Below are 7,099 nucleotides of genomic sequence, written 5' to 3'. Positions count from 1 at the left end.
AATAAGGAAAGCAATAAGACAATTCTAATTACACTGAATACCTCAAATAATAACATCAAAAGGACCATGAAGGGCTAAACTAAAGTGAACTAAAACATAAAGCTAAATGAATTGAAAAGTAAAACCAACCCAAAAACCCAGAGTCCTGACAAAGAGGAATACAATCAATGCTTTCCTCTCAATTGTAAGAGCCTCAACTTTCTTTTTACCTCAGAATATGCCTAGAAATAAATGAGGAAGAAAAAAACACATTACTGGTAACTCTTTTATTTGTATTGCCTTGTATTCCACAGCTACTTCCTTAGTGGTCAAACTTTGCTGATAAGGTCAGTTGCAGTGGACGTGTTGGAATCCATCTCTAATAATTGTGTAAACAACAACTGCATCTTTAACATTGTAGCTCTTTGCAGAATAAAAGGCAGCACAGAAAGCAATCGGGTTGAAATGTCAAGCTTATTTTCATTTGTTGGTCTATTGCTTTTGCAATAGACCAACAAATTCTGTGAAGTAGCTAATTCATAATTTGTACCCAGTTCTGCACTTTGTACTTACAGGCTGATTTTTATTATGCCATTTTTAGGCGTTTTCTCTATTGCTTCTTTATCCTTCCTTCTCACTCTGAAATTTATCCTAAATGTAAAACAACCAGAAACCATAATCAAGCTCATAGTAATCAATTAGTAAAAGTAAGAAGAATGTAGATGTAAACCTTACCACAGTCTTAGGGTGTCGACCAGAGACACAGCAATTGTTACTTTTTCAGTTCACACTACACTGTGTCAAAGGAACTAAACCCTTTGAGAAACCTCTTTTCCTCTTCGCCTTTGGGGGCGCTGCACCAAGAACCACTGAAGGAAACGACACGAAAAACCCTCGAACTGAGCGCCAATTCCTTCTTCACGAAGTGGAGCGTGTCAGATTTTAGCAGTTGTAGGATTTCTTTTTAAGTCATTGGCCGTTTCTCCTGCGAGCGTTTGTTTTGATTGTATTCAGCCACTGCAGTCTGCTTGCCGCTTTTGGAGCGTTCCCTGCTCCACTTGGCATTCACTTTAACCAAACCGAGTCCCAGGTGTTTCAGCGGAACATAGTTCGCTTTTTGGTGCACGTCCGAATTCGAACAAAGAGTTGCGGAAGAGTTCAGTCACACCTCCCCAAACAAACCGGACTTTCCAAGCAAACTAACTCTAGTTTTGCCACAGGTGTGAATGCACCCTACGACTATTTACATTTGATGTCAAATGTACAAGAACACACCAACCAGATCACACCTGATGATGAGGGTACACATCAAAAGTGAAGCACTATTACTTACTGCCATTTTATATATAAAGATTAATTAATGAAACAAATAGAAGAGCATCATACCCTAAAACTTTAGATATAGCCAAAATAAAACCTTAGAATTTAAATAGGGTGTACATTCTGTATGTAATAAAGACAAGCTCATTTATTCCTACACACTACCTGAGTAGGAATAAAAGGCTGCTAAGGTTTAGAGCAGCTAATGTATTTCCATCAGCTCCCCAAAAGGAACGGTCCAATTAGGATTCATTTAGGACATACGCAGGCCAGCTTTGCTCATGAAAATGAGTTGATTTGCAATGAACCGGCACAGCTGCAACAGGCTCCAGAGGTTGGGACACACATTATGATTGTTCTGGTGACTGAAAACAACAGACCACACCAAGGGAGGATTTGTTACACCGCGCATCAACCGCACACACACCGTCTGCACACAGGGGCAAGTCTCTCAGCTACAAAGCTGTCACAGCATCCCACATGCTGGGAAACTGCATCATGTCTCTTTATGGATCATGCCTTGTGAAGACTTGTTGTTTTTTTGTTTTTGGGTCTGTTTAAAAAAAGGAAAAAAAAGGTTCATAAAAAGTATAAAGTGTTGATGAATTTCAAGGGTTTTTGCCTCTTCTGAAATAGTTTATGTTGCCAAAATCGAACAATTATATATTTGATATGTTTGTTTACAGTTATACAGCTCCACTAGAGAACTGACTGACTGACTGGATGGATTATACAACAAAGCCACTTAAAAATAGCAAATGCTGTTTAGGATCCAATAAGACTTTGCAGATGTTTGAGAACAACAACAAAGAACGGTTAAAGTTACATTGGAGTTTTGCTATTTAAGCAATCCATTATACAAGATGTATTTGAACGCACCATACAACGTTTTGGACTGGTTGAATGCTGCAGGCTGTTGGATGTTGACATCAGCTGATTTTGCTCCAGTAACATTTACATTCAGCTTGATGCTGTTTCTGATTCAGTTAAGTGCAAAGTAATATAATTTACCTTATTGTTGTTGAAAAATGTATGCCGACATTAAGTTCTGGCCTGGATCACCTTCCTTTTTTATGTATTATGTATCTTCCAGGCACATAGTGGCCATTTTGTAGCACAATCAAGTAACTATGTCACTTTTAGTTAAAATGTTGTATATGTCAAACATAACTTAGAATAAATCTGATTTCCCAATCTAACCTGGAAATTGGCCACTGTCACTTTAAGGATCTCCTACACTACAAAAACAAACAAAAAAATTAAGTATTTTTGGTCTCGCAAATATATTAGTGCAACTTGAAATAAGACAAAATAAGCTTCAATATTTTGCTGAAAAATTACTTGGAAGTTAGTTTTAAGTTAACAATTCCATAATAATTGATATAAAAGTACTAGTTCAAGTGGCAGATTTTTTATTTTATTTATAGAAGTGAAAGATTTTGCTAAATGTGGAACTGGTACATTTTGTAATCAATATCAAGGAATTATACAAAATCAATACAAAACTATAAATATTAATGTTGGTCAACTGAGATGAGTATAAATGTCAACTATCAGTCCAATTTAAAGTAGTTTTATCCATTCAATCCATTCTTTTTCAAAACTCTTATTTTCATTGAGCTTTGATTGGAATAAAAATCCAAATTACATTGAAACTTAGAGGAGGGATTACAGAAACGTTAGAAACTGAAGCGTAAATATAGCAAAGGAAAAAACAAAGTAGTCTGTGCTTGATGATCCATTTACATGCTTAAACCTATTTTACACTCCCGCCCCTATTCCTTCCCCCAACAACAATAGACGATAATTTCCCGAGTGGTGATACATTACACAGCTCTCTTTGCAAACACAACGCGCTGCCGTACTCTTATGAGTCAAAGCCAACGCTGCTTAGGCAGAACAAGCGTTATTCTGTGAAAAATGAATAAGTATATTGAGCTCAGACAGGCAGGGGGAGTGGGAAATACAAATGTGAAAAGGAGAGAACACAATGCAGCATGCAGAGTTAATTATTTTACCATGTAGGGAAATTTGTGTTTCGGGAAAACGAAAAAAAGAAACGGCACCTGTGGATTAAGAAACAAGTAATATTAAGGAGGCAACCAACTGTTAATCCGGAGGGAGAGAACGAAGGAAGAGGAGCGAATGGAGCAGGTTGTGTGGGCAGACTAATTACCAACTGCTCCCCACCAGACACATCAAAGCATCAGAGACAATAGAGGAGAACAGGGACTATTTTAAATCTAACTATGTTCCATCCACCAGCTACACCCCAACACACACAGTGTAACAGTGGCTGGGGGTATAATTAAAATGCCTCAGGGCAGAATCTGTCGTTGGAGCGTCTCAGCTGCCCGTAAGAACCAGACGGATGCAAGTCGTGGGATCACGTCTGGAGGTTTACCTTTGATGAGTGTCGGCCTCCCGCCTACGTCTTCGCCGTGTTGTATCTGCCACTTTGCACTAAGTTGACAACAGGCTTAAGTTCTGAGGATGAAGAGAAACAATGCTTGACATGAATGTAAATTATTACAAAAGGGTGAGAAAGTGGATGAAAGCAGAAAAATTTAGAACTTAAAAGCTGACTGTTATTTGGTGTTGAGATCCTGTGTAAAAAAAAACAAAAAAAAAACACAAAAAACCCAGCTCCTTGTTCTTCGCTTTGCTTCATTCAGAGGGTCTGGACCCTTGGCTATTGAGAAATGATTCCTTCCTGGAGCTGTGGACTGTTGAAGTTTTAAATGACAGGGTCTGATTTCATCCTATCGGTGATGTTTGTAAAGCGCTAGCTCCAACGTGAAGAAAGCTGTGCTACGAAGCTTGCCTGAAATTGGGTGCGCTGTAAACAACCCTGTGAGAAGTAAGGAAACAACAACAATAAAATGGCTCAAACTCCCCTTGCCCCAATTTTAATTGCTCAATATTTGGAAGCGTGGCCAACACGGACTGAACGACTTCGTTCACTTTCTCCACTGGCATAAGCTACAACCCTATACGGGCAGACTGCAACTCAAAAATTGCACAGAAAATCGTTCACATTTCTTTCTGTCCGCTGATTGAAATTCTACCAGAGAAATCCAGCTCAGTGGGAGAAATTTCAGATGGAGCACTGAACGGAGATGAGAATCGAGCAGAACTGCGTAAGAAAGCAATGGCCAGGCTAGCTGTGTGTGGACATTAGTTAGAAACAACTGGCAGACAGGTTGGGACTTCACTTTACAAGCAAATATGCTTTATTATCATTGTAGGATTTTATTTTATGACTTATTTCGAGGCATAATTAAATATACATTTGTTTTAGAATCTACTCAAACCTGCTTTAATACAAACTCACGTCAGGAACATATTGTGTATTTTTGCCAGTGGTGGAAGATCTAACAAGGGCAGGGCCAACAGGCAATGTTTGGGTGTCGGGTAAACGAAGGACTTCGCCATTTCATAGCTTGCTGGCATTAGAAGACGTATCCTCACTGTGGCACACGAGACTCATGGCGAGAGCTGAGCGGCTGTGGGTTAAATGACGATACCGCTGTAGAGCTTCTGCTGCTGAAGAAAAGGTCAAGCCACATTATCTACAGCTCAAATCTGAACATGTAGCACCTGCAGAAACCAAAAATTTGAACAAATTAGATCACGCAGCAGGTAATGATCAACTAATGTGAAAATATGCAACATGACTGGAGCTGTATCTATTAAGTACATTATTGTGTCTTTATCTCAAATAAATAAATGTGGAAATATTTCTTTTATTTAAATCGCCGTTGTTTTTCAAAAATTATAAAGCAAAATCACAAAGCGCTGTAAAAGTAGTGATACAGACCTAACTTTGAGGTTTTCAGGTAATTAATGATTTGTTTTATTTGTTAAAAGAAGTTACCTTTAACAGCTAAATGTGTTTTTTAGTTGTTTTTATCTGTATTTTCTGTGTGTTTCTTAACACATTCACCTAATGCCTTAACCTACTATATCTCTCTAGTTTATGAAACATTTTGTAAGGATAGAAGGATTTAGTTTATACTGCTGCCAGAAAGAAACGTTCACAATATTTGATCATTTTAAAAGATTTTACAACTTTCCTTAAATATATTATTAAATACGCATAACTCTGCTAATACAGTAATCCTGCCAGCTTCATTAAAATCCTTTTTTTTTGTGTCTCAGCAGCTTTTTTCCTTCTGGTCCCTGTGGTTTAGGAGTTATTATTATACGATAAACTGGGACAAAATCCACAACAGGACTAAAAATATGTGTAACAAAGTTTACAGAACTTCATCAGTCTAAATACAAATACCGCTCATGAAAAGCATTCACATTCATAATGCATTTCTTTATCACACCAATAAGTGAGGTTTGTATCACTGAAATGCACACAGTAGCCACATATAATCATATTTCCAAATGTATTGCTATCTACTGATACTCCTGCATTGAGCAAACAGATAATAGTAAAAAATAATAATAATCCGGACAATAAAGACAGTCTTAGGCGTTTTTAAACATCGTCAAATGGAATCTTGTGATAAGAAATTTATCACGATAAACGATGAACGAAACAATAAGATGTTTGTTCAGTCTCCATTCACAAATTTTCATTTTTGGATCCTAAAATATATTAATCAAATGTACACTGTTGGCCAAAAGTTTGTTTGTGTAAAATGCCTTCTCTTAAAAACTGTTCTGATTTGTGTGGATTTGTCAGGATTCAGGTTGGAGTGAGGGTTCTTTCCAGAGACGAGCTACGCGGAGGAGTTTGACAGCCTGACGCACCTGCATCGGATCCTGGTAACCAGCGGCAGGCTTCTTAAGAAGCGGTGGAACCACCAGTCTTCGCTCGATGGTTACCACTTGTTGGTCAGACTCAGCCCTAAGTTCTTGCAAAGTCCACGTTAAGTATTGTCCAGTCATTTTATCCTCTTCCTCTCTGTTACCTCTCAGACCTTGATCCCGCTTCCCGGAGCCAAGCCTGGAACATCACCAGTCAGGCGTGTCTCGCTGGTTGGCACCTCCAAGCCGTTCCAATCCGCTGCAGCCCGGGACCCCCAAACCTACCTGGACTCCCGTTTCCTCCTGACGTCCTCCAGTCTCAATTCTCTAACAATCGTTTGACTGAATTAAAACAAACCCTCTTAAACGTAAAGTCTGTTCTTCTGTGCGCACCTGCATGTGGGCAAGGAAATTAAAATCCAACATGACAGGATTTTGGTACATTTTATTGCAATGAGCTACGGTCAGATCTTCTAAGACCGCTGCTGAATGAATGTTAGGAAGGAATCTGTTTTTGGGATGAGAAAACCTTCCAGAGTCACAACTTCTTTGCCAACATGTTGTTGAACCCACAGGTTACTTTGAAGAATACAAAGTAACCTCCTTTGTATATTCTACATTAGAATAATCTAGGTATCTGTATAACAATATATTCTATCAAGCGACTCCAGTGATCTGTTTAATTGTTTTGCAGCATTGATCGTTTGCTTACATTTGAGGTGTTTGGCCCGTTGTATAACCCGAGAATAGTTGATTTCCTTTCCAAAGGCCTCCACCTCCCCTGTTGTTTTTACTCTGCTCAGGATGAAGTGGTAAAATTTCTCACCATGTCCTCTGGTCGTCTGTCCCTGGTGGCTCAACCATCATGTTTTATGCGCTAGTTAAACACATCATTTCCAAAGTGAGCCCAAACAGAGGGTAGTGAGGGCAGTCCACGCCGTACGTGTGTGTTTGAATGTTTATGAGCGAACGAAAATATGAACCGTGCAAACAGTCGTAGGGGGCTAATGACAAGTAACCAGTAAAGACCTGCTTC

The 7,099-nt window shown here is 38.8% G+C and overlaps 1 long non-coding RNA gene across 1 annotated transcript; it reads left to right on the top strand.

Moving 5' to 3' along the window:
• The first annotated feature begins 1,820 nt into the window (after window positions 1-1,820).
• Window positions 1,821-6,493, top strand: LOC116714756 (uncharacterized). The gene is made up of 4 exons (XR_004338122.1): window positions 1,821-1,831; window positions 2,838-2,844; window positions 5,999-6,150; window positions 6,235-6,493. It is a non-coding gene; the product is annotated as an uncharacterized LOC116714756 (long non-coding RNA).
• Window positions 6,494-7,099: the final 606 nt, after the last annotated feature.

This window comes from Xiphophorus hellerii, chromosome 23 (assembly GCF_003331165.1).
Source record: "Xiphophorus hellerii strain 12219 chromosome 23, Xiphophorus_hellerii-4.1, whole genome shotgun sequence".
NCBI classification, from domain to species: domain Eukaryota; kingdom Metazoa; phylum Chordata; class Actinopteri; order Cyprinodontiformes; family Poeciliidae; genus Xiphophorus; species Xiphophorus hellerii.
This window is presented reverse-complemented; position numbering and strand designations above follow the sequence as displayed.